We start from the raw sequence: 24,702 nt of genomic DNA, 5'->3' as shown, positions 1-24,702 counted from the left end.
AATGGGGCAATGAGGGAACAGATATGGCTGTATGGAGTAATCCACAGCTCTCTGTCTGAGTTATTCCAGAAAACAATCAAATGAAATAAAACAATAACTCCTCTGTAACTTCCACCTCTCCTTAAATAAATAGCACCGCACCAGCAGTCTTTACTGTCACCAGTCAACCTCTCTATTCTCCTTCCCCGCCCCTCAACACCTGTCCAGCGCTACCCCAGGACGCCCGCGTCATGTACTCACATCGACCCACTGACCGGGAGCGCGCACCAGCCGAAGATGTGATTGCGGCTTCACGGATAGCGAGAGAGGAGGAACAGGGAGAGAGAGAGTGAGAGAGACCTGTACCGCATTACACGAAATAACGAGCACAAGCACACACTTTCACACACTTTCACACATGCTACTGCAGAGCTGACACACACAGCGGAGAAAAGAGAGGGAACAGCGAAATATCTGCGGTCACGCCACAGGCACTCAGGTAAGTAAGAAACAGCATTCCTCTAACAGGCTTCTAATAATAGGTCATACTTTCGCATAGTGTCATATTGCCTAGTGGCTAACGGGTTTATGAATATTTGAAGATGTCGAGATGAAATTATGCTGTGAAGGGATGCCGCAGCTTCGGTAAAGATGGTCGATGTTTTCGGTACAGCCATCTGCAGTCGTTCTTGACCGGGTGCAGCCTTCTCACGTTGCCGAGCCTAATGCGCTGCGCATGGATGGATGATGCTGCTCTGGGCAGATTATAAACAGGGTCAGTATACAGTCGTTTATTTCCACACACCAGTCACATGTAAGTCTTTTATAGGTAGTTGTGATGTTTGACACAATATTGAAGGAGACACAATAGCTATTTAATGATTGCCAACATGGATGTTTTGTAAGGCCGGCAGCTGCGGGAGGGTGGCTGGTACTGTAACTTATGCTCTAGATAGGGAGGATGATAGCACTCCTCGAAGTGAATGTGAGTGTTGTCGCCACAGAGAGTCTTTGGGGAGGCTGGTCATGCAGAGATAATTCAGGGGTTTCGTTTGGTTATCTGAATCACGTCATGTCACCAAACGAGCTACGTGCGGCCCATAGCTCTTCTATTCAGCGTTCTGATTGTGATTCATTCATCCGCTAGGCCTCTCTGTAAACACAAATTAGCTAGGCCTACACATTTAATGGTTAATTAACAATAAACGGGTCTTAAAATACATCTGGATTAATGTCTGGTAATATGTTAAGGTGCAGTAAAGATAGACCTGGCAAAGCTGCAACTGGCTCAAAACAAAGCAGCTGGCCTTGCCCTTAAAGGGGCAATCAGCAGTTGCTACATCCCTTTTTGGACTTCTAAATTAATGACATGTATGCATTGATTATTATAATTTATTTTTAAAAGTATTTTGCCCCTCTTTTTCTCCCTGATTTTGTCATATTCCATTTTGATCTTGTCTCCTTGCTGTAAATCCCCAACGGGCTCGGGACATACGTCCTCCTAAACATGGCCCGCCAAACCGCTTCTTAACACCCGCATGCATGTTTAACACCGTTCACCTGACGACCGAGGGCAGCCTGCAGGCACCTGGCCCGCCACAAGGAGTCGCTAGAGCGCAATGAACAAAGTAAAGCCCCCCTGACCAAACACTCCCCTTACCCGGACGCCGCCGGGCCAGTTGCACGCCGCCCTATGGGACTCCTGATCACGGCCTGTTGTGATACAGCCCGGGATCAGACCCGGGTCTGTAGTGACACCTCTCGCACTGTGATGCAGTGCCTTAGACCGCTGCTCCACTTGATTCTGGAAGAATATTACTTAGAAATGCGTCAACTGTCGTACCCCATCAGAACCCCAAATATAGGCTTGTTTACGCCAATGTTTGTTAACAAAGAAAATATAAGCAAACACTATATAGCTTCAAAACATGGTTAAAACTATAATATTGATATCATTGATGGTCAAGCCTTGCATCCATAGCTCTGTCTGTGAATTTGAGAGTGATTACATTTTTCTTCAGCTCCATTCCTCAGCTGTTGACCAGGGAGGCCGCTTTGTTATTGTTTCTACTGCTGATTGCTGCTTTAACTGCACACAAAACAAATCAAATCAAATGTATTTGTCACATACACATGGATAGCAGATGTTAATGCGAGTGTAGCGAAATGCTTGTGCTTCTAGTTCCGACAATGCAGTAATAACCAACGAGTAATCTAATTTAACAATTCCCAAACTACTGTCTTATACACACAAGTGTAAAGGGATAAATAATATGTACATAAAGTTATATGAATGAGTGACGGTACAGAACTGTATAGGCAAGATGCAGTAGATGGTATCGAGTACAGTATATACATATGAGATGAGTAATGTAGGGTATGTAAACATTATATTAAGTAGCATTGTTTAAAGTGGCTAGTGATATATTGTCCATCAATTTCCATCAATTCCCATTATTAAAGTGGCTGGAGTTGAGTCAGTGAGTTGGCAGCAGCCACTCAATGTTAGTGGTGGCTGTTTAACAGTCTGATGGCCTTGAGATAGAAGCTGTTTTTCAGTCTCTCGGTCCCTGCGTTGATGCACCTGTACTGACCTCACCTTCTGGATGATAGCGGGGTGAACAGGCTGTGGCTCGGGTGGTTGTTGTCCTTGATGATCTTTATGGCCTTCCTGTGACATCGGATGGTGTAGGTGTCCTGGAGGGCAGGTAGTTTGCCCCTGGTGATGCGTTGTGCAGACCTCATTACCCTCTGGAGAGCTTTACGGTTGTAAGTGGAGCAGTGCCGTACCAGGCGGTGATACAGCCCGACAGGATGCTCTCGATTGTGCATCTGTAGAAGTTTGTGAGTGCTTTTGGTGACAAGCCGAATTTCTTCAGCCTCCTGAGGTTGAAGAGGCGCTGCTGCGCCTTCTTCACGACGCTGTCATTGTGGGTGGACCAATTCAGTTTGTCCGTGATGTGTAACTTAAAACTTACTACCCTCTCCACTAGTGTCCCATCGATATGGATAGGGGGGTGCTCCCTCTGCTGTTTCCTGAAGTCCACAATCATCTACTTTGTTTTGTTGACGTTGAGTGTGAGGTTATTTTCCTGACACCACACTCCGAGTGCCCTCCGGTCCTGCCTGTAGGCCGTCTCGTTATTGTTGGTAATCAAGCATACCACTGTAGTGTCGTCCGCAAACTTGATGATTGAGTTGGAGGTGTGCATGGCCACGCAGTCGTTGGTGAACAGGGAGTACATGAGAGGGCTCAGAACGCGCCCTTGTGGGGCCCCAGTGTTGAGGATCAGCGGGGTGGAGATGTTGTTACCTACCCTCACCACCTGGGGGCGGCCCGTCAGGAAGTCCAGTACCCAGTTGCACAGGGCGGGGTCGAGACCCAGGGTATCGAGCTTGATGACGAATTTGGAGGGTACTATGGTGTTAAATACTGAGCTGTAGTCGATGAACCGCATTCTCACATAGGTATGTATACCTCTTGTCCAGATGGGTTAGGGCAGTGTGCAGTGTGGTTGAGATTGCGTCGTCTGTGGACCTATTTGGGCGGTAAGCAAATTGGAGTGGGTCTAGGGTGTCAGGTATGCTGGAGGTGATATGGTCCTTGACTAGTCTCTCAAAGCACATCATGATGACGGAAGTGAGTGCTACGGGGCGGTAGTCGTTTAGCTCAGTTACCTTAGCTTTCTTGGGAACAGGAACAATGGTGGCCCTCTTGAAGCATGTGGGAACAGCAGACTGGGATAAGGATTGATTGAATATGTCCGTAAACACACCAGCCAGCTAGTCTGCGCATGCTCTGAGGACGCGGCTGGGGATGCCGTCTGGGCCTGCAGCCTTGCGAGGGTTAGCACGTTTAAATGCTTTACTCACGTCGGCTGCAGTGAAGGAGAGTCCGCAGGTTTTGGTTGCGGGGCCTGTCAGTGGCACTGTATTGTTCTCAAAGCAGGCAAAACAAGTTATTTAGTCTGCCTAGGAGCAAGACATCCTGGTCCGTGACGGGGCTGGTTTTCTTTTTGTAAACTGTGATTGACTGTAGACCCTGCCACATACCTGTGTCTGAGCCGTTGAATTGTGACTCTACTTTGTCTCTATACTGAAGCTTAGCTTGGTTGATTGCCTTGCGGAAGGAATAGCTACACTGTTTGTATTTGGTCATGTTTCCGGTCACCTTGCCCTGGTTAAAAGCAGTGGTTCGCGCTTTCAGTTTCACGCGAACGCTGCTATCAATCCACGGTTTCTGGTTTGGGAATGTTTTAATCGTTGCTATTGGAACTACATCGTCAATGCACCTTCTACTGAACTCGCTCACCGAATCAGCATATTCATCAATGTTGTTGTTGGAAGCAATGCGGAACATATCCCAGTCCACCTGATCAAAGCAGTCTTGAAGCGTGGAATCAGATTGGTCGGACCAGCGTTGAACAGACCTGAGTATGAATATGGAATATGTACGGCTGTGATTATAATCGAAGAGAATTCCCTTGGTAGATAATGCGGTCGACATGTGATTGTGAGGAATTCTAAGTCAGGTGAACAGAAGGACTTGAGTTCCTGTATGTTGTTATGATCACACCACGTCTCGTTAATCATAAGGCATACGCCCCCGCCCCTCTTCTTACCAGAAAGATGTTTGTTTCTGTCGGCGCGATACGTGAAGAAACCAGCTGGCTGCACCGATTCCATTAGCCGTCTCTCGAGTGAGCCATGTTTCCGTGAAGCAAAGAATGTTACAGTCTCTGATGTCTCTCTGGAATGCTACCCTTGCTCGGATTTCATCAACCTTGTTGTCAAGAGACTGGACATTGGCGAGTAGTATGCTAGGGAGTGGTGCGCGATGTGCCCATCTCCGGAGCCTGACCAGAGGACCGCTTCGTTTGCCGCTTTTACGACATAGGTGTTTTGGATCGCAGACTGGGAACCATTCTGTTGTCCTGGGTGAAAGGCAGAACACAGGATCCGCTTCGGGAAAGTCATATTCCTGGTCGCACTGATGGTGAGTTGACGTTGCTCTTATATTCAGTAGTTCTTCCCGACTGTATGAATGAAACCTTAGATTACCTGGGGTACCAATGTAAGAAATAACATGTAATAAAACAAAATACTGCATAGTTTCCTAGGAACGTGAAGCGAGGTGGACATCTCTGTCGGTGCCGGAAGTATTATTGAGCAAAAATATAAACGCAACATGCAACAATTTCAACAATTTGACTGAGTTACAGTTCATATAAGGAATCAGTCAATTGTAATAAATCCATGAGGCCCTAATCTATGGATTTCACATGACCGGGCAGGGGCGTAGCCATGGGTGGGCCTGGGAGCCAGCCACCCACTGGGGAGCCGGGCCCAGCCAATCAGAATCAGTTTTTCCCCACAAAACAGCTTTATTACAGACAGAAATAGTCCTCAGTTTCATCAGCTGTCTGGGTGGCTGATCTCTGACAATCTCGCAGGTGAAGAAGCCGGATATGGAGGTCCTGGTCTGGCGAGGTTACAGGTGATCTGCAGTTGTGAGGCCAGTTGGACATACTGTCAAATAAAACGACATTGGAGGCTACTCATTGTAGAGAAATGAACATTAAATACTCTGGTAACAGCTCTTTTGGACATTCCTGCAACTCAACATGCTAATTGCACGCTCTCTCAACGCTCCCTGGAGACATCTACAGTGAGTAAAAAAAGTATTTGATCCCCTGCTGATTTTGTACGTTTGCTCACTGACAAAGAAATGATCAGTCTATCATTTTAATGGAAGATTTATTTGAACAGTGAGAGACAGAATAACAACAACAAAATCCATTAAAAAACTTTTATTTTATAAATTGATTTGCATTTTAATGAGGGAAATAAGTATTTGACCCCCTCTCAATCAGAAAGAAGAGGAGAGGGACAAAATCCCTCCTGAGATGTGTGCAAACCTGGTGGCCAACTACAAGAAATGTCTGACCTCTGTGATTGCCAACAAGGGTTTTGCCACCAAGTACTAAGTCATTATTGCAGGGGGATCAAACACTTATTTCCCTCATTAAAATGCAAATCAATTTATAACATTTTGGACATTAGTTTTTTTTCTGGATTTTTTTGTTGTTGTTATTCTGTCTCTCACTGTTCAAATAAACCTACCATTACAATTATAGACTGATCATTTCTTTGTCAGTGGGCAAACGTACAAAATCAGCAGGGGATCAAATACTTTTTTCCCTCACTTTATATATATATATATATAAAACTATTTTTTTATTTACATTTTTTATTGTGAATTTAAGGATGTGTTTTATTTTTTACAACCAAGTCAACATTTTTAATGTAAAGGGAATGGTATAGAAGGGTCCAGACACCTTTTTTTTGTGATTTCACATGTTTTTGAGAAACTTAGCCCAAACAGCAAATTACTTCCGCATCCTCCTTGTGTAGCCAGCCAGCCAGGTCACCCAGACAAGTCAGCATTCCATCCATGTCTGTGGCTGTCAGAAGATGTGCAAAACGGCCACTAGGGGCAACCGTGAGCATTGTTACGTTCATGTAGGTTTGGCTTTTGCTGAGGCTTTGGGGATGGCAGATGGGCGTTTCAATCTGCCTCAAGTGCTAAAGGTTGCAATAGAAAGTAGTTTTTGTGATTTCTTTTTTAAGCCGGTTCCAAACCTTAACCCTTACCTTAACCATTCAGAGTTAATAATGCCTAACCATATTGTAATGAACTTCGTCTATTGTTTGAAGAGAGTCAGACCGAAATGCAGCGTGTAGGTTACTCATGACTTTTAATGAAGAAAATGCGGTACATGAAATAACTGAAGAAGAAAACAACAAACGAGTGAAACAAATTACAGCCTATCTGGTGACTAACACAGAGACAGGTACAATCACCCACGAAATACAACGCGCACTCAGGCTGCCTAAATACGGTTCCCAATCCGAGACAACGAGAATCAGCTGACTCCAATTAGGAATCGCCTCAGGCAGCCAAGCCTAACTAGACACACCCCTAATAATACACACTCCCAATTAATACAAACCCCAATACGAAATACAACATATAAACCCATGTCACACCCTGGCCTACCCAAACATATAACAAAAACACAAGATACAATGACCAAGGCGTGACAGAACCCCCCCCCTAAGGTGCGGACTCCGGGACGCACCTCAAGAGCATAGGGAGGGTCCGGGTGGGCGTCTGTCCATGGTGGCGGTTCTGGCTCGGGACGTGGACCCCACTCCATAAATGTCCTAGTTCCTCCCCTTCGCGTCCTAGGATAATCCACCTTCTCCGCCGACCATGGCCTAATAGTCCTCACCCTGATCCCCACATAACTGAGGGGCAGCTCGGGACCGAGGGGCAGCTCGGGACAGAGGGGCAGCTCGGGACAGAGGGGCAGCTCGGGACAGAGGGGCAGCTCGGGACAGAGGGGCAGCTCGGGACAGAGGGGCAGCCCGGGACCGAAGCAGCCCAGTACTGAGGGGAAGCCCGGTACTGAGAGGGAGCCCAGTACAGAGAGGGAGCCCGGTACAGAGAGGAAGCCTAGTACTGAAAGGAAGCTCAGTACTGAGAGGAAGCTCAGGCAGGTAGTAGGCTCCGGTAAATCCTGGTTGTCTGGCCGATCTAGAAGATCTAGGTTGACGGGCAGATCTGGCAGAGACTGGTTGTCGGGCAGATCTGGAAGAGACTGGTTGTCGGGCAGATCTGGAAGAGACTGGTTGTCGGGCAGATCTGGAAGAGACTGGTTGTCGGGCAGATCTGGAAGAGACTGGTTGTCGGGCAGATCTGGAAGAGACTGGTTGTCGGGCAGATCTGGAAGAGACTGGTTGTCGGGCAGATCTGGAAGAGACTGGTTGTCGGGCAGATCTGGAAGAGACTGGTTGTCGGGCAGATCTGGAAGAGACTGGTTGTCGGGCAGATCTGGAAGAGACTGGTTGTCGGGCAGATCTGGAAGAGACTGGTTGTCTGGCAGATCTGGAAGAGACTGGTTGTCTGGCAGATCTGGAAGAGACTGGTTGTCTGGCAGATCTGGAAGAGACTGGTTGTCTGGCAGATCTGGAAGAGACTGGTTGTCTGGCAGATCTGGAAGAGACTGGTTGTCTGGCAGATCTGGAAGAGACTGGTTGTCTGGCAGATCTGGAAGAGACTGGTTGTCTGGCAGATCTGGAAGAGACTGGTTGTCTGGCAGATCTGGAAGAGACTGGTTGTCTGGCGGCGCTGGGAGGACTGGCGGCACTGGCGGCGCTGGGCAGACTGGCGGCACTGGCGGCGCTGGGCAGACTGGGAGCACTGGCGGCGCTGGGCAGACTGGGAGCACTGGCGGCGCTGGGCAGACTGGGAGCACTGGCGGCGCTGGGCAGACTGGGAGCACTGGCGGCGCTGGGCAGACTGGGAGCACTGGCGGCGCTGGGCAGACTGGGAGCACTGGCGGCGCTGGGCAGACTGGGAGCACTGGCGGTGCTGGGCAGACTGGCGGCACTGGGCAGACTGGGAGCTCTGGCGGCGCTGGGCAGACTGGCACTTCTGGCGGCGCTGGGCAGACTGGTGACGCTGGGCCGACTGGCGGCGCTGGGCAGACAGGAGACTCCGGCAGCGCAGGAGAGGAGAAAAGCTCTGGCTGCGCTAAACAGGCGAGGCGCACTGGAGGCCTGGTGCGTGGTGCTGGAACTGGTGGTACTGGCGCGAGGACACGCACAGGAAGCCTGGTGCGGGGAGCTGCTACCGGAGGACTGGTGTGTAGAGGTGGCTCTGGATAGACCGGACCGTGCAGGTGCACTGGAGCTCTAGAGCACCGAGCCTGCCCAAGCTTACCTGGCTCGATGCCCACTCTAGCCCGGCCAATAGGAAGGGCTGGTATGTGTCGCAGCTGGCTCTGCACCCCTTACACTGGAAACACCGTGTGCTCCATAGCATAACACGGTGCCTGCCCGGTCTCTCTAGCCCAACGGTGAGCACAGGGAGTATGCGCAGGTTTCCTACCTGGCATAACTATTCTCCCTTTAGCCCCCCAATATTTTTTTTGGGGGCGACAACCGCGTCGCAGTGCTGCCTCCTCATACTCACGCCTTTTAGCTACTTCTATTTCCTCCTTGGGACCATTCAGAGTTAATCCCGGCTGCGCCCAGGGTCCTTTTGGAGTCTAAATCATCTCCCAAGACCATAAGTCCTCATATTGCTGCTCCTCACCTTAACAGGGAGAGTAGGCTCAGGTCTGACTTAACTCTGCCAATCTCTGCGCTTTCCCCCGTTACCTACGGTTTTCGCTCTGTAAAGCCGTGCTTCCTTTTCGATTCCATCCGTGTATAGCCCTCTTCGCATTGCTGTCAGGAATCCCAGGCGGGCTCCTGCACTCGCACTGGGTCGGACGCCCACCTGTCGATTTCTTCCCACGTCGTATAATCCCTGCTTCTGCCGTCCATATCGTCCTCCTTTAGCTCCTGCCAGTTCACACGCTGCTGCTCGGTCTGTGAATCGTGGTGGGTGATTCTGTAATGAACTTCGTCTATTGTTTGAAGAGAGTCAGACCGAAATGCAGCGTGTAGGTTACTCATGACTTTTAATGAAGAAAATGTACATGAAATAACTGGAAGACGAAAACAACAAACGAGTGAAACTAATTACAGCCTATCTGGTGACTAACACAGAGACAGGTACAATCACCTACGAAATACAATGTTTTGCACTCAGGCTGCCTAAATACGGTTCCCAATCCGAGACAACGAGAATCAGCTGACTCCAATGTTTTGGAATCGCCTCAGGCAGCCAAGCCTAACTAGACACACCCCCTAATAATACACACTCCCAATTAAACAAACCCCAATACGAAATACAACATATAAACCCATGTCACACCCTGGCCTACCCAAACATATAACAAAAACACAAGATGACCCGTAACCATATGTTTTGGAGTTAAAGCCTGAACTTAACCTTAACCCTTACCTTAACCATTCAGAGTTAATAATGCCTAACCATATGTTTTGGAGTTAAAGCCTGAGCTTAACCTTAACCCTTCCCTTAACCATTCAGAGTTAATAATGCCTAACCATAAGTTTTGGAGTTAAAGCCTGAACTTAACCTTAACCCTTACCTTAACCATTCAGAGTTAATAATGCCTAACCATATGTTTTGGAGTTAAAGCCTGAGCTTAACCTTAACCCTTCCCTTAACCATTCAGAGTTAATAATGCCTAACCATATGTTTTGGAGTTAAAGCCTGAGCTTAACCTTAACCCTTCCCTTAACCATTCAGAGTTAATAATGCCTAACCATAAGTTTTGGAGTTAAAGCCTGAACTTAACCTTAACCCTTACCTTAACCATTCAGAGTTAATAATGCCTAACCATATGTTTTGGAGTTAAAGCCTGAGCTTAACCTTAACCCTTCCCTTAACCATTCAGAGTTAATAATGCCTAACCATAAGTTTTGGAGTTAAAGCCTGAACTTAACCTTAACCCTTACCTTAACCATTCAGAGTTAATAATGCCTAACCATATGTTTTGGAGTTAAAGCCTGAGCTTAACCTTAACCCTTCCCTTAACCATTCAGAGTTAATAATGCCTAACCATAAGTTTTGGAGTTAAAGCCTGAACTTAACCTTAACCCTTACCTTAACCATTCAGAGTTAATAATGCCTAACCATAAGTTTTGGAGTTAAAGCCTGAACTTAACCTTAACCCTTACCTTAACCATTCAGAGTTAATAATGCCTAACCATAGGTTTTGGAGTTAAAGCCTGAACTTAACCTTAACCCTTACCTTAACCATTCAGAGTTAATAATGCCTAACCATAGGTTTTGGAGTTAAAGCCTGAACTTAACCTTAACCCTTACCTTAACCATTCAGAGTTAATAATGCCTAACCATAAGTTTTGGAGTTAAAGCCTGAGCTTAACCTTAACCCTTCCCTTAACCATTCAGAGTTAATAATGCCTAACCATATGTTTTGGAGTTAAAGCCTGAACTTAACCTTAACCATTCAGAGTTAATAATGCCTAACCATATGTTTTGGAGTTAAAGCCTGAACTTAACCTTAACCCTTACCTTAACCATTCAGAGTTAATAATGCCTAACCATATGTTTTGGAGTTAAAGCCTGAACTTAACCTTAACCCTTACCTTAACCATTCAGAGTTAATAATGCCTAACCATATGTTTTGGAGTTAAAGCCTGAGCTTAACCTTAACCCTTCCCTGAACCATTCAGAGTTAATAATGCCTAACCATATGTTTTGGAGTTAAAGCCTGAGCTTAACCTTAACCCTTACCTTAACCATTCAGAGTTAATAATGCCTAACCATATGTTTTGGAGTTAAAGCCTGAGCTTAACCTTAACCCTTACCTTAACCATTCAGAGTTAATAATGCCTAACCATATGTTTTGGAGTTAAAGCCTGAGCTTAACCTTAACCCTTACCTTAACCATTCAGAGTTAATAATGCCTAACCATATGTTTTGGAGTTAAAGCCTGAGCTTAACCTTAACCCTTCCCTTAACCATTCAGAGTTAATAATGCCTAACCATAAGTTTTGGAGTTAAAGCCTGAACTTAACCTTAACCCTTACCTTAACCATTCAGAGTTAATAATGCCTAACCATATGTTTTGGAGTTAAAGCCTGAGCTTAACCTTAACCCTTCCCTTAACCATTCAGAGTTAATAATGCCTAACCATAAGTTTTGGAGTTAAAGCCTGAACTTAACCTTAACCCTTACCTTAACCATTCAGAGTTAATAATGCCTAACCATAAGTTTTGGAGTTAAAGCCTGAACTTAACCTTAACCCTTACCTTAACCATTCAGAGTTAATAATGCCTAACCATAGTTTTGGAGTTAAAGCCTGAACTTAACCTTAACCCTTACCTTAACCATTCAGAGTTAATAATGCCTAACCATAGTTTTGGAGTTAAAGCCTGAACTTAACCTTAACCCTTACCTTAACCATTCAGAGTTAATAATGCCTAACCATATGTTTTGGAGTTAAAGCCTGAGCTTAACCTTAACCCTTCCCTTAACCATTCAGAGTTAATAATGCCTAACCATAAGTTTTGGAGTTAAAGCCTGAACTTAACCTTAACCCTTACCTTAACCATTCAGAGTTAATAATGCCTAACCATAAGTTTTGGAGTTAAAGCCTGAACTTAACCTTAACCCTTACCTTAACCATTCAGAGTTAATAATGCCTAACCATAAGTTTTGGAGTTAAAGCCTGAGCTTAACCTTAACCCTTCCCTTAACCATTCAGAGTTAATAATGCCTAACCATATGTTTTGGAGTTAAAGCCTGAACTTAACCTTAACCCTTACCTTAACCATTCAGAGTTAATAATGCCTAACCATATGTTTTGGAGTTAAAGCCTGAACTTAACCTTAACCCTTACCTTAACCATTCAGAGTTAATAATGCCTAACCATATGTTTTGGAGTTAAAGCCTGAACTTAACCTTAACCCTTACCTTAACCATTCAGAGTTAATAATGCCTAACCATATGTTTTGGAGTTAAAGCCTGAGCTTAACCTTAACCCTTCCCTTAACCATTCAGAGTTAATAATGCCTAACCATATGTTTTGGAGTTAAAGCCTGAACTTAACCTTAACCCTTACCTTAACCATTCAGAGTTAATAATGCCTAACCTTATGTTTTGGAGTTAAAGCCTGAACTTAACCTTAACCCTTACCTTAACCATTCAGAGTTAATAATGCCTAACCATAAGTTTTGGAGTTAAAGCCTGAACTTAACCTTAACCCTTACCTTAACCATTCAGAGTTAATAATGCCTAACCATATGTTTTGGAGTTAAAGCCTGAGCTTAACCTTAACCCTTCCCTTAACCATTCAGAGTTAATAATGCCTAACCATAAGTTTTGGAGTTAAAGCCTGAACTTAACCTTAACCCTTACCTTAACCATTCAGAGTTAATAATGCCTAACCATAAGTTTTGGAGTTAAAGCCTGAACTTAACCTTAACCCTTACCTTAACCATTCAGAGTTAATAATGCCTAACCATATGTTTTGGAGTTAAAGCCTGAACTTAACCTTAACCCTTACCTTAACCATTCCCTTCCCTTAGAGTTAATAATGCCTAACCATAGGTTTTGGAGTTAAAGCCTTAACCTTAACCCTTACCTAACCATTCAGAGTTAATAATGCCTAACCATATGTTTTGGAGTTAAAGCCTGAGCTTAACCTTAACCCTTCCCTTAACCATTCAGAGTTAATAATGCCTAACCATATGTTTTGGAGTTAAAGCCTGAGCTTAACCTTAACCCTTACCTTAACCATTCAGAGTTAATAATGCCTAACCATATGTTTTGGAGTTAAAGCCTGAGCTTAACCTTAACCCTTACCTTAACCATTCAGAGTTAATAATGCCTAACCATATGTTTTGGAGTTAAAGCCTGAGCTTAACCTTTAACCATTCTTATGTTTTGGAGTTAAAGCCTGAACTTAACCTTAACCCTTACCTTAACCATTCAGAGTTAATAATGCCTAACCATATGTTTTGGAGTTAAAGCCTGAACTTAACCTTAACCCTTACCTTAACCATTCAGAGTTAATAATGCCTAACCATATGTTTTGGAGTTAAAGCCTGAACTTAACCTTAACCCTTACCTTAACCATTCAGAGTTAATAATGCCTAACCATAAGTTTTGGAGTTAAAGCCTGAACTTAACCTTAACCCTTACCTTAACCATTCAGAGTTAATAATGCCTAACCATATGTTTTGGAGTTAAAGCCTGAGCTTAACCTTAACCCTTCCCTTAACCATTCAGAGTTAATAATGCCTAACCATAAGTTTTGGAGTTAAAGCCTGAACTTAACCTTAACCCTTACCTTAACCATTCAGAGTTAATAATGCCTAACCATATGTTTTGGAGTTAAAGCCTGAGCTTAACCTTAACCCTTCCCTTAACCATTCAGAGTTAATAATGCCTAACCATAAGTTTTGGAGTTAAAGCCTGAGCTTAACCTTAACCCTTCCCTTAACCATTCAGAGTTAATAATGCCTAACCATATGTTTTGGAGTTAAAGCCTGAACTTAACCTTAACCCTTACCTTAACCATTCAGAGTTAATAATGCCTAACCATATGTTTTGGAGTTAAAGCCTGAGCTTAACCTTAACCCTTCCCTTAACCATTCAGAGTTAATAATTCCTAACCATATGTTTTGGAGTTAAAGCCTGAACTTAACCTTAAAAATGTCCTTTATTTTGACAGTTATCTGTAGCAGCAGGCTACACAATGGAACAGCTGGATAAGGGAAATGGCTAGAGGCGCGCAAAACGGAAATAGCATTGGGGATAAAGAATGTCACACTTTCATGAGTATAACATCTAAAGACCTGCATCACTATACTAAAAGGATGTATTTGGGTGTTTTTGGAGCCTTTGTTCATGTTTTTTGGGGCCCCTACACAACAAGGATAAGGAAGTGATTTGCTGTTTGGAGCAGGTTTTATCAAAAATGTTAAATCACCAAAAGGTGTCTGGAACCTTCTATAACATGCCATTTACATCAAAAGATTTGGTGGTAAGAATGAAAACATATCCATTTAATGGAGTATCTTATATTGTTCTTGTCTATTACTGTTCTGTACTCTGTCATGTATTTGTACATCTTATGTGGACCCCAGTAAGCGTAGCTGCTGCCTATGAAGTAGTTCATGGGGATCCTAATAAACTAAACTCCCAGCAGGCAGTCTCTGGTACAGCTTAAATACAGCAGCAGAACTGGGCACATGTCATCTGGAACTATAACTAAGAGACCCTTCACATTCACTGACTGACTGGCATACTGACAAATTCCTATTGAATAGAATTACTAAAGGAGCATGGATTTGGACCACAATGGAGATAGCAACATTAGTAGACAGATGTTTCCCTCTATAGCCCTTACAACAGACAGACAGACAGACAGACAGACAGATGTTTCCCTCTATAGCCCTTACGACAGACAGACAGACAGATGTTTCCCTCTATAGCCCTTACAACAGACAGACAGACAGACAGACAGACAGACAGACAGACAGACAGACAAACAGACAGACAGATGTTTCCCTCTATAGCCCTAACAACAGACACAGACTGATGTTTCCCTCTATAGCCCTTACAACAGACAGACAGATGTTTCCCTCTATAGCCCTTACGACAGACAGACAGACAGACAGATGTTTCCCTCTATAGCCCTTACAACAGACAGACAGATGTTTCCCTCTGTAGCCCTTACGACAGACAGACAGACGTTTCCCTCTAGCCCTTACGACAGACAGACAAACAGAACGAGACAGACAGACAGACAGACAGACAGATGTTTCCCTCTATAGCCCTTACAACAGACAGACAGACAGACAGACAGACAGACAGACAGACAGACAGACAGACAGATGTTTCCCTCTAGCCCTTACGACAGACAGACAGACAAACAGAACGAGACAGACAGCCAGACAGACAGACGTTTCCCTCTATAGCCCTTACAACAGACAGACAGACAGACAGACCGATGTTTCCCTCTATAGCCCTTATAACAGACAGACAGACAGATGTTTCCCTCTATAGCCCTTACGACAGACAGACAGATGTTTCCCTCTATAGCCCTTACGAAAGACAGACAGACAGACAGATGTTTCCCTCTATAGCCCTTACAACAGACATTGACAGATGTTTCCCTCTATAGCCCTTACAACAGACATACAGATGTTTCCCTCTATAGCCCTTACAACAGACAGACAGATGTTTCCCTCTATAGCCCTTACGACAGACAGACAGACAGACAGACAGATGTTTCCCTCTATAGCCCTTACAACAGACAGACAGACAGATGTTTCCCTCTATAGCCCTTACAACAGACAGACAGACAGACAGACAGACAGACAGACAGACAGACAGACAGACAGACAGACAGACAGACAGACAGATGTTTCCCTCTAGCCCTTACGACAGACAGACAGACAAACAGAACGAGACAGACAGCCAGACAGACAGACGTTTCCCTCTATAGCCCTTACAACAGACAGACAGACAGACAGACCGATGTTTCCCTCTATAGCCCTTATAACAGACAGACAGACAGACAGATGTTTCCCTCTATAGCCCTTACGACAGACAGACAGATGTTTCCCTCTATAGCCCTTACGAAAGACAGACAGACAGACAGACAGATGTTTCCCTCTATAGCCCTTACAACAGACAGACAGATGTTTCCCTCTATAGCCCTTACAACAGACATACAGATGTTTCCCTCTATAGCCCTTACAACAGACAGACAGATGTTTCCCTCTATAGCCCTTACGACAGACAGACAGACAGACAGATGTTTCCCTCTATAGCCCTTACAACAGACAGACAGATGTTTCCCTCTATAGCCCTTACGACAGACAGACAGACAGACAGATGTTTCCCTCTATAGCCCTTACAACAGACAGACAGATGTTTCCCTCTATAGCCCTTACGACAGACAGACAGACAGACAGATGTTTCCCTCTATAGCCCTTACAACAGACAGACAGATGTTTCCCTCTATAGCCCTTACAACAGACAGACAGACAGATGTTTCCCTCTATAGCCCTTACAACAGACAGACAGATGTTTCCCTCTATAGCCCTTATAACAGACAGACAGATGTTTCCCTCTATAGCCCTTATAACAGACAGACAGATGTTTCCCTCTATAGCCCTTATAACAGACAGACAGATGTTTCCCTCTATAGCCCTTATAACAGACAGACAGATGTTTCCCTCTATAGCCCTTATAACAGACAGACAGATGTTTCCCTCTATAGCCCTTACGACAGACAGACAGATGTTTCCCTCTATAGCCCTTATAACAGACAGACAGATGTTTCCCTCTATAGCCCTTATAACAGACAGACAGATGTTTCCCTCTATAGCCCTTATAACAGACAGACAGATGTTTCCCTCTATAGCCCTTACAGCAGACAGACAGATGTTTCCCTGTATAGCCCTTACAACAGACAGACAGACAGATGTTTCCCTCTATAGCCCTAACAACAGACAGACAGACAGATGTTTCCCTCTATAGCCCTTACAACAGACAGACAGATGTTTCCCTCTATAGCCCTTACAACAGACAGATGTTTCCCTCTATAGCCCTTACAACAGACAGACAGATGTTTCCCTCATGTCGGTCTATAAACTCTGTAGCAACAGTAGTTGTCAGAGGGCAAGGTGGAGCCATATTGCTAACACCTACCAAATCAGTTCAGATCTATACGCATAGTGAGTAGGGACTAGGAGTTCATTTGGAATTTGGCAACGACCAGGGTCGAGTGGTTGTTGGTCTTGTGATCTTATTGTGGATGGGGATTTATCTCTGTGTTGCAGTACACCTGTTTCACCACCAAGTGCTGCTGTTTCATTTTCTGAACAGTGTTGTTCTCTACTGGTGTCAGAACTTCTCTAGTCTCTGCTGAAAGTGTTTTGGATGTTGATGGCTGACATCTGAACTCGAGCAAGTCAAACATTACAGCATTGCTCCAATTGACCCTGCTCCCCAGGGTAGTGAGTAGGTACAGGCTAGATGGTTCACCACCATTACCTCACATGTCCTTTGTGTTTGATTCCAATCTGAGAGTCAAATCCAGAAACTATGTGTGTGTTTACCACTTCCACAAGCAGGTGCCCAAACCCCAGTCACATACTGGCTGTATATGTGCTTCTTTGTTTCTGTGTCCATTATATGTGTGTTGGTCCATCCGACCATCTTATCGGAGTCCCTCACAATGTTTTGGGCCATATGGCCTCTCTTTCAGTGATCCCCTCGTATGCTAGCATGCTGTTAGCTGATTGGAGCATTGCATTGTGGTCAGTCTTGGCCTGGCCAGGTGGTTGTGGGGAGACCCGTGGAGGTGCGCAGCGATAAGTTAATGAAATCTGCATTAGAGAACCCTGCTGTCCTCTCAGTGGCTTATCTGGCACTGTGTGAGTGTGTATGTGTGTGGCTTTCCTCTCCATAGCTGAGCTGGCATTGAACTGAGCCAGACCGCATTCTGTAGGTCAGGAAGATACAATCTCATTCAGACACAAAAGGAGTTGTTTATACCAGAAAGCATTGCACACATGCATGAATCAGTCGTCCTATCATGAGAAATGTGTCTTTCTCTTCCTTCCTTCCCCAGAGAAAGAGAGAGAGAAGAATTGTGTGCTCTCTGCTGCTTCTCTGCACGTAGCACTGCAACATTAGGACATGCATATTTATCAAGGACAAATCCGACAGAGGACTTTTCAGTTTTGATAAGGACAAAAGCAGTGCAGGAAAACTCTGTTCAAATAACTTACTAACACATTACATGAATGCCAAATAGATCTTGCTTTTAGATACTGTGTTTAACTTATGGTTTTACCTATTCTATTCTATTCTTAAACCAAATATTACTAAGCGCGCACCACTAACTTATAGTGTTCTATTCTGTTTTCTTTTATCCTACTTCAACATGTTAGGAGACACATATTTTGTGTATGTCTGTATGTGTGTATGGCTCTGTGTATGTCTGTATGTGTGTATGACTCTGTGTATGTCTGTATGTGTGTATGGCTCTGTGTATGTCTGTATGTGTGTATGGCTCTGTGTGTGTCTGTATGTGTGTATGACTCTGTGTATGTCTGTATGTGTGTATGACTCTGTGTGTGCCTGTATGTGTGTATTGCTCTGTGTGTGTCTGTATGTGTGTATGACTCTGTGTGTGCCTGTATGTGTGTATGACTCTGTGTGTGTCTGTATGTGTGTATGACTCTGTGTGTGCCTGTATGTGTGTATGACTCTGTGTGTGCCTGTATGTGTGTATGACTCTGTGTGTGCCTGTATGTGTGTATGACTCTGTGTGTGCCTGTATGTGTGTATGGCTCTGTGTGTGCCTGTATGTGTGTATGACTCTGTGTGTGCCTGTATGTGTGTATGGCTCTGTGTGTGTATGACTCTGTGTGTGTATTGCTCTGTGTGTGTCTGTATGTGTGTATGACTCTGTGTGTGCCTGTATGTGTGTATGACTCTGTGTGTGCCTGTATGTGTGTATGGCTCTGTGTGTGTATTGCTCTGTGTGTGTCTGTATGTGTGTATGACTCTGTGTGTGCCTGTATGTGTGTATGACTCTGTGTGTGCCTGTATGTGTGTATGACTCTGTGTGTGCCTGTATGTGTGTATGGCTCTGTGTGTGTATGACTCTGTGTGTGTATTGCTCTGTGTGTGTCTGTATGTGTGTATGACTCTGTGTGTGCCTGTATGTGTGTATGGCTCTGTGTGTGCCTGTATGTGTGTATGACTCTGTGTGTGCCTGTATGTGTGTATGGCTCTGTGTGTGTATGACTCTGTGTGTGTATTGCTCTGTGTGTGTCTGTATGTGTGTATGACTCTGTGTGTGCCTGTATGTGTGTATGACTCTGTGTGTGCCTGTATGTGTGTATGGCTCTGTGTGTGTATTGCTCTGTGTGTGTCTGTATGTGTGTATGACTCTGTGTGTGCCTGTATGTGTGTATGACTCTGTGTGTGCCTGTATGTGTGTATGACTCTGTGTGTGCCTGTATGTGTGTATGGCTCTGTGTGTGTATGACTCTGTGTGTGCCTGTATGTGTGTATGACTCTGTGTGTGCCTGTATGTGTGTATGGCTCTGTGTGTGTATGACTCTGTGTGTGCCTGTATGTGTGTATGACTCTGTGTGTGCCTGTATGTGTGTATGACTCTGTGTGTGCCTGTATGTGTGTATTGCTCTGTGTGTGCCTGTATGTGTGTATTGCTCTGTGTGTGTCTGTATGTGTGTATGGCTCTGTGTGTGTATGGCTCTGTGTGTGCCTGTATGTGTGTATGGCTCTGTGTGTGTATGGCTCTGTGTGTGCCTGTATGTGTGTATGACTCTGTGTGTGCCGGTATGTGTGTATGACTCTGTGTGTGCCTGTATGTGTGTATGACTCTGTGTGTGCCTGTATGTGTGTATTGCTCTGTGTGTGCCTGTATGTGTGTATTGCTCTGTGTGTGCCTGTATGTGTGTATGGCTCTGTGTGTGTATGGCTCTGTGTGTGTATGGCTATGTGTGTGTCTGTATGTGTGTATGGCTCTGTGTGTGTGTATGCGTGTATGGCTCTGTGTGTGTATGGCTCTGTGTGTGTATGGCTCTGTGTGTGTATGGCTATGTGTGTGCCTGTATGTGTGTATGACTCTGTGTGTGCCTGTATGTGTGTATGGCTCTTTGTGTGCCTGTATGTGTGTATTGCTCTGTGTGTGCCTGTATGTGTGTATTGCTCTGTGTGTGTCTGTATGTGTGTATTGCTCTGTGTGTGTCTGTATGTGTGTATTGCTCTGTGTGTGTCTGTGTGCTGGTTTGTTTCGTTAGGCTCATCTGTAGGTAGCATCTGGTGTTCTTCAGAGAGGAAATTAGCCTATAGTGAATCCTTTATAGTTAATCATTACTAGTCTGTCTGTAGCCTCTTGGTGAGTGCAGGAAATATGCTACACTGTTGTACACTGTACACACTGGTACAACAATTTAGACTCCATTTTTATTGAGGTTAGACAATATTTGGAAAACGATGAAAAGTAACCTTTTCATGATGCTGTTCCTCTAAAAGCACTGTTTAATAGTTTTGAATTTCATGTCAAATCAATCAATTAATCAATCAATGAAAGGAAGAAATACCTGCTTTTTGTCTCAGGTAGTTTTGTATAAAGACATTGACCACTTTCCTCACACTTTGATGATGTTCATCATATTTTCAAAAATATTATGCTATTTTGTGCCAAAGCATTATTTATTCTGGGTAGTGCATTTGAATGGGAGTGATCATTAATTTCATTATATTTATTTAGCCAGGGTAGTCATCAGCAACAATTGCCACTGTTTTCTAGGGACTTCTGGGTTCATCAGACACACAAAGCCCTAAACTGACCTTCCTTCCTGTTGAAGTTGGAAGTTTATATACACCTTAGCCAAATACATTTCAAATAGTTTTTTCACAATTCCTGAAATATAATCCTAGTAACAATTCCCCTAATAAGTTGGGTGAATTGGATGAAGTTGGGCCCATTCCCCCTGACAGAGCTGGTGTAACTGAGTCAGGTTTGTAGGCCTCCTTGTTCTCACAAGCTTTTTCAGTTCTGCCCACAAATCTTCTATAGGATTGAGGTCAGGACTTTGTGATGGCCACTCCAATACCTTGACTTTGTTGTCCTTAAGCCATTTTGCCACAACGTTGGAAGTATGCTTGGGGTCATTGTCCATTTGGAAGACTCATTTGCGACCAAGCTTTAACTTCCAGGCTGATGTCTTGAGCTGTTGCTTCAATATATCCACATAATTTCCCTACACATGATTCCATCTATTTTGTGAAGTGCACCAGTCCCACCTACAGCAAAGCACCCCGACAACATAATGTTGCCACCTCCGTGCTTCACGGTTGGGATGGTGTTCTTCGGCTCCCCCTGTTTCCTCCAAACATAACGATGGTCATTATGGCCAAACAGTTGTATTTTGTTTTTCATCAGACCAAAGGACATTTCTCCAAAAAGTACGATCATGTGAGGTTGCAAATTGTAGTGTGTCTTTTTCATGTGGGTTTTGGAGGAGTGGCTTCTTCCTTGCTGAGCAGCCTTTCAGGTTATGTCCATATCGGACACGTTTTACTGTGGAAATAGATACTTTTGTTCTTGTTTTCTCCAGCAGCTAACCGATCGCTGCAGCTGTACATAATCTATTGGTAAATAGCCCACCCATTTTCACCTACCTCATCCCCACAGTTTTTATTTATTTACTTTTCTGCTCTTTTGCACACCAATATCTCTACCTGTACATGATCATCTGATCATTTATCACTCCAGTGTTAATCTGCAATACTGTAATTATTCGCCTACCTCCTCATGCCTTTTGCACACCAATATCTCTACCTGTACATGACCATCTGATCATTTATCACTCCAGTGTTAATCTGCAATACTTTTTTCCCTACTCCTCATGCCTTTTGACTTGTTATACACTTGTTTATTGACTTGTTAATTGTTTACTCCATGTGTAACTCTGTGTTGTCTGTTCACACTGCTATGCTTTATCTTGGCCAGGTCGCAGTTACAAATGAGAACTTGTTCTCAACTAGCCAACCTGGTTAAATAAAGGTGTTCTCAACTGGCCTACCTGGTTAAATAAAGGTGTTCTCAACTAGCCAACCTGGTTAAATAAAGGTGTTCTCAACTAGCCTACCTGGTTAAATAAAGGTGTTCTCAACTGGCCTACCTGGTTAAATAAAGGTGTTCTCAACTGGCCTACCTGGTTAAATAAAGGTGTTCTCAACTGGCCTACCTGGTTAAATAAAGGTGTTCTCAACTAGCCAACCTGGTTAAATAAAGGTGTTCTCAACTAGCCACCTGGTTAAATAAAGGTGTTCTCAACTAGCCTACCTGGTTAAATAAAGGTGTTCTCAACTAGCCTACCTGGTTAAATAAAGGTGTTCTCAACTGGCCACCTGGTTAAATAAAGGTGTTCTCAACTAGCCTACCTGGTTAAATAAAGGTGTTCTCAACTGGCCACCTGGTTAAATAAAGGTGTTCTCAACTAGCCTACCTGGTTAAATAAAGGTGTTCTCAACTGGCCTACCTGGTTAAATAAAGGTGTTTTCAACTGGCCTACCTGGTTAAATAAAGGTGTTCTCAACTAGCCAACCTGGTTAAATAAAGGTGTTCTCAACTGGCCACCTGGTTAAATAAAGGTGTTCTCAACTAGCCTACCTGGTTAAATAAAGGTGTTCTCAACTAGCCAACCTGGTTAAATAAAGGTGTTCTCAACTAGCCAACCTGGTTAAATAAAGGTGTTCTCAACTAGCCTAACTGGTTAAATAAAGGTGTTCTCAACTAGCCAACCTGGTTAAATAAAGGTGTTCTCAATGAGCCTACCTGGTTAAATAAAGGTGTTCTCAACTAGCCTACCTGGTTAAATAAAGGTGTTCTCAACTAGCCTACCTGGTTAAATAAAGGTGTTCTCAACTAGCCTACCTGGTTAAATAAAGGTGTTCTCAACTAGCCAACCTGGTTAAATAAAGGTGTTCTCAACTGGCCTACCTGGTTAAATAAAGGTGTTCTCAACTGGCCTACCTGGTAAAATAAAGGTGTTCTCAACTAGCCTACCTGGTTAAATAAAGGTGTTCTCAACTAGCCTACCTGGTTAAATAAAGGTGTTCTCAACTGGCCTACCTGGTTAAATAAAGGTGTTCTCAACTAGGTAAAATAAAGGTGTTCCTAGCCTGGTTAAATAAAGGTGTTCTCAACTAGCCTACCTGGTTAAATAAAGGTGTTCTCAACTAGCCTACCTGGTTAAATAAAGGTGTTCTCAACTAGCCTACCTGGTTAAATAAAGGTGTTCTCAACTAGCCTACCTGGTTAAATAAAGGTGTTCTCAACTAGCCTACCTGGTTAAATAAAGGTGTTCTCAACTAGCCTACCTGGTTAAATAAAGGTGTTCTCAACTAGCCTACCTGGTTAAATAAAGGTGTTCTCAACTGGCCTACCTGGTTAAATAAAGGTGTTCTCAACTGGCCAACCTGGTTAAATAAAGGTGTTCTCAACTAGCCTACCTGGTTAAATAAAGGTGTTCTCAACTGGCCTACCTGGTTAAATAAAGGTGTTCTCAACTAGCCTACCTGGTTAAATAAAGGTGTTCTCAACTAGCCTACCTGGTTAAATAAAGGTGTTCTCAACTGGCCTACCTGGTTAAATAAAGGTGTTCTCAACTGGCCTACCTGGTTAAATAAAGGTGTTCTCAACTAGCCTACCTGGTTAAATAAAGGTGTTCTCAACTAGCCTACCTGGTTAAATAAAGGTGTTCTCAACTAGCCTACCTGGTTAAATAAAGGTGTTCTCAACTAGCCTACCTGGTTAAATAAAGGTGTTCTCAACTAGCCTACCTGGTTAAATAAAGGTGTTCTCAACTAGCCTACCTGGTTAAATAAAGGTGTTCTCAACTAGCCTACCTGGTTAAATAAAGGTGTTCTCAACGAGCCTACCTGGTTAAATAAAGGTGTTCTCAACTGGCCTACCTGGTTAAATAAAGGTGTTCTCAACTGGCCAACCTGGTTAAATAAAGGTGTTCTCAACTAGCCTATCTGGTTAAATAAAGGTGTTCTCAACTAGCCTACCTGGTTAAATAAAGGTGTTCTCAACTAGCCTACCTGGTTAAATAAAGGTGTTCTCAACTAGCCAACCTGGTTAAATAAAGGTGTTCTCAACTAGCCTACCTGGTTAAATAAAGGTGTTCTCAACTAGCCTACCTGGTTAAATAAAGGTGTTCTCAACTAGCCTACCTGGTTAAATAAAGGTGTTCTCAACTGGCCTAACTGGTTAAATAAAGGTGTTCTCAACTAGCCTACCTGGTTAAATAAAGGTGTTCTCAACTAGCCTACCTGGTTAAATAAAGGTGTTCTCAACTAGCCAACCTGGTTAAATAAAGGTGTTCTCAACTAGCCTACCTGGTTAAATAAAGGTGTTCTCAACTAGCCTACCTGGTTAAATAAAGGTGTTCTCAACTAGCCTACCTGGTTAAATAAAGGTGTTCTCAACTAGCCTACCTGGTTAAATAAAGGTGTTCTCAACTGGCCTAACTGGTTAAATAAAGGTGTTCTCAACTAGTTCTCAACTAGCCTACCTGGTTAAATAAAGGTGTTCTCAACTAGCCTACCTGGTTAAATAAAGGTGTTCTCAACTAGCCTACCTGGTTAAATAAAGGTGTTCTCAACTAGCCTACCTGGTTAAATAAAGGTGTTCTCAACTAGCC

General features: G+C 43.9%; 1 protein-coding gene across 2 annotated transcripts in view; it reads left to right on the top strand.

Annotated features, from left to right (window-relative positions):
• The first annotated feature begins 315 nt into the window (after positions 1–315).
• Positions 316–24,702, top strand: part of LOC118399689 (neurofascin-like) — a 183,155-nt gene continuing 158,768 nt past the window's right edge. Inside the window, exon 1 of one of the 2 annotated variants that reach the window (XM_052473750.1) lies at positions 316–478. The gene's annotated coding sequence lies outside the window, so the exon portion shown is untranslated. Of the gene's footprint in view, positions 479–611; positions 755–24,702 lie in introns of those variants that run through there. The other variant, XM_052473749.1, reaches the window with a different exon arrangement.

Source organism: Oncorhynchus keta, chromosome 21, assembly GCF_023373465.1.
Source record: "Oncorhynchus keta strain PuntledgeMale-10-30-2019 chromosome 21, Oket_V2, whole genome shotgun sequence".
Taxonomy (NCBI): domain Eukaryota; kingdom Metazoa; phylum Chordata; class Actinopteri; order Salmoniformes; family Salmonidae; genus Oncorhynchus; species Oncorhynchus keta.
The sequence above is the reverse complement of the archived record's forward strand: the minus strand, read 5'-3'. Positions and strand labels throughout refer to the sequence as shown.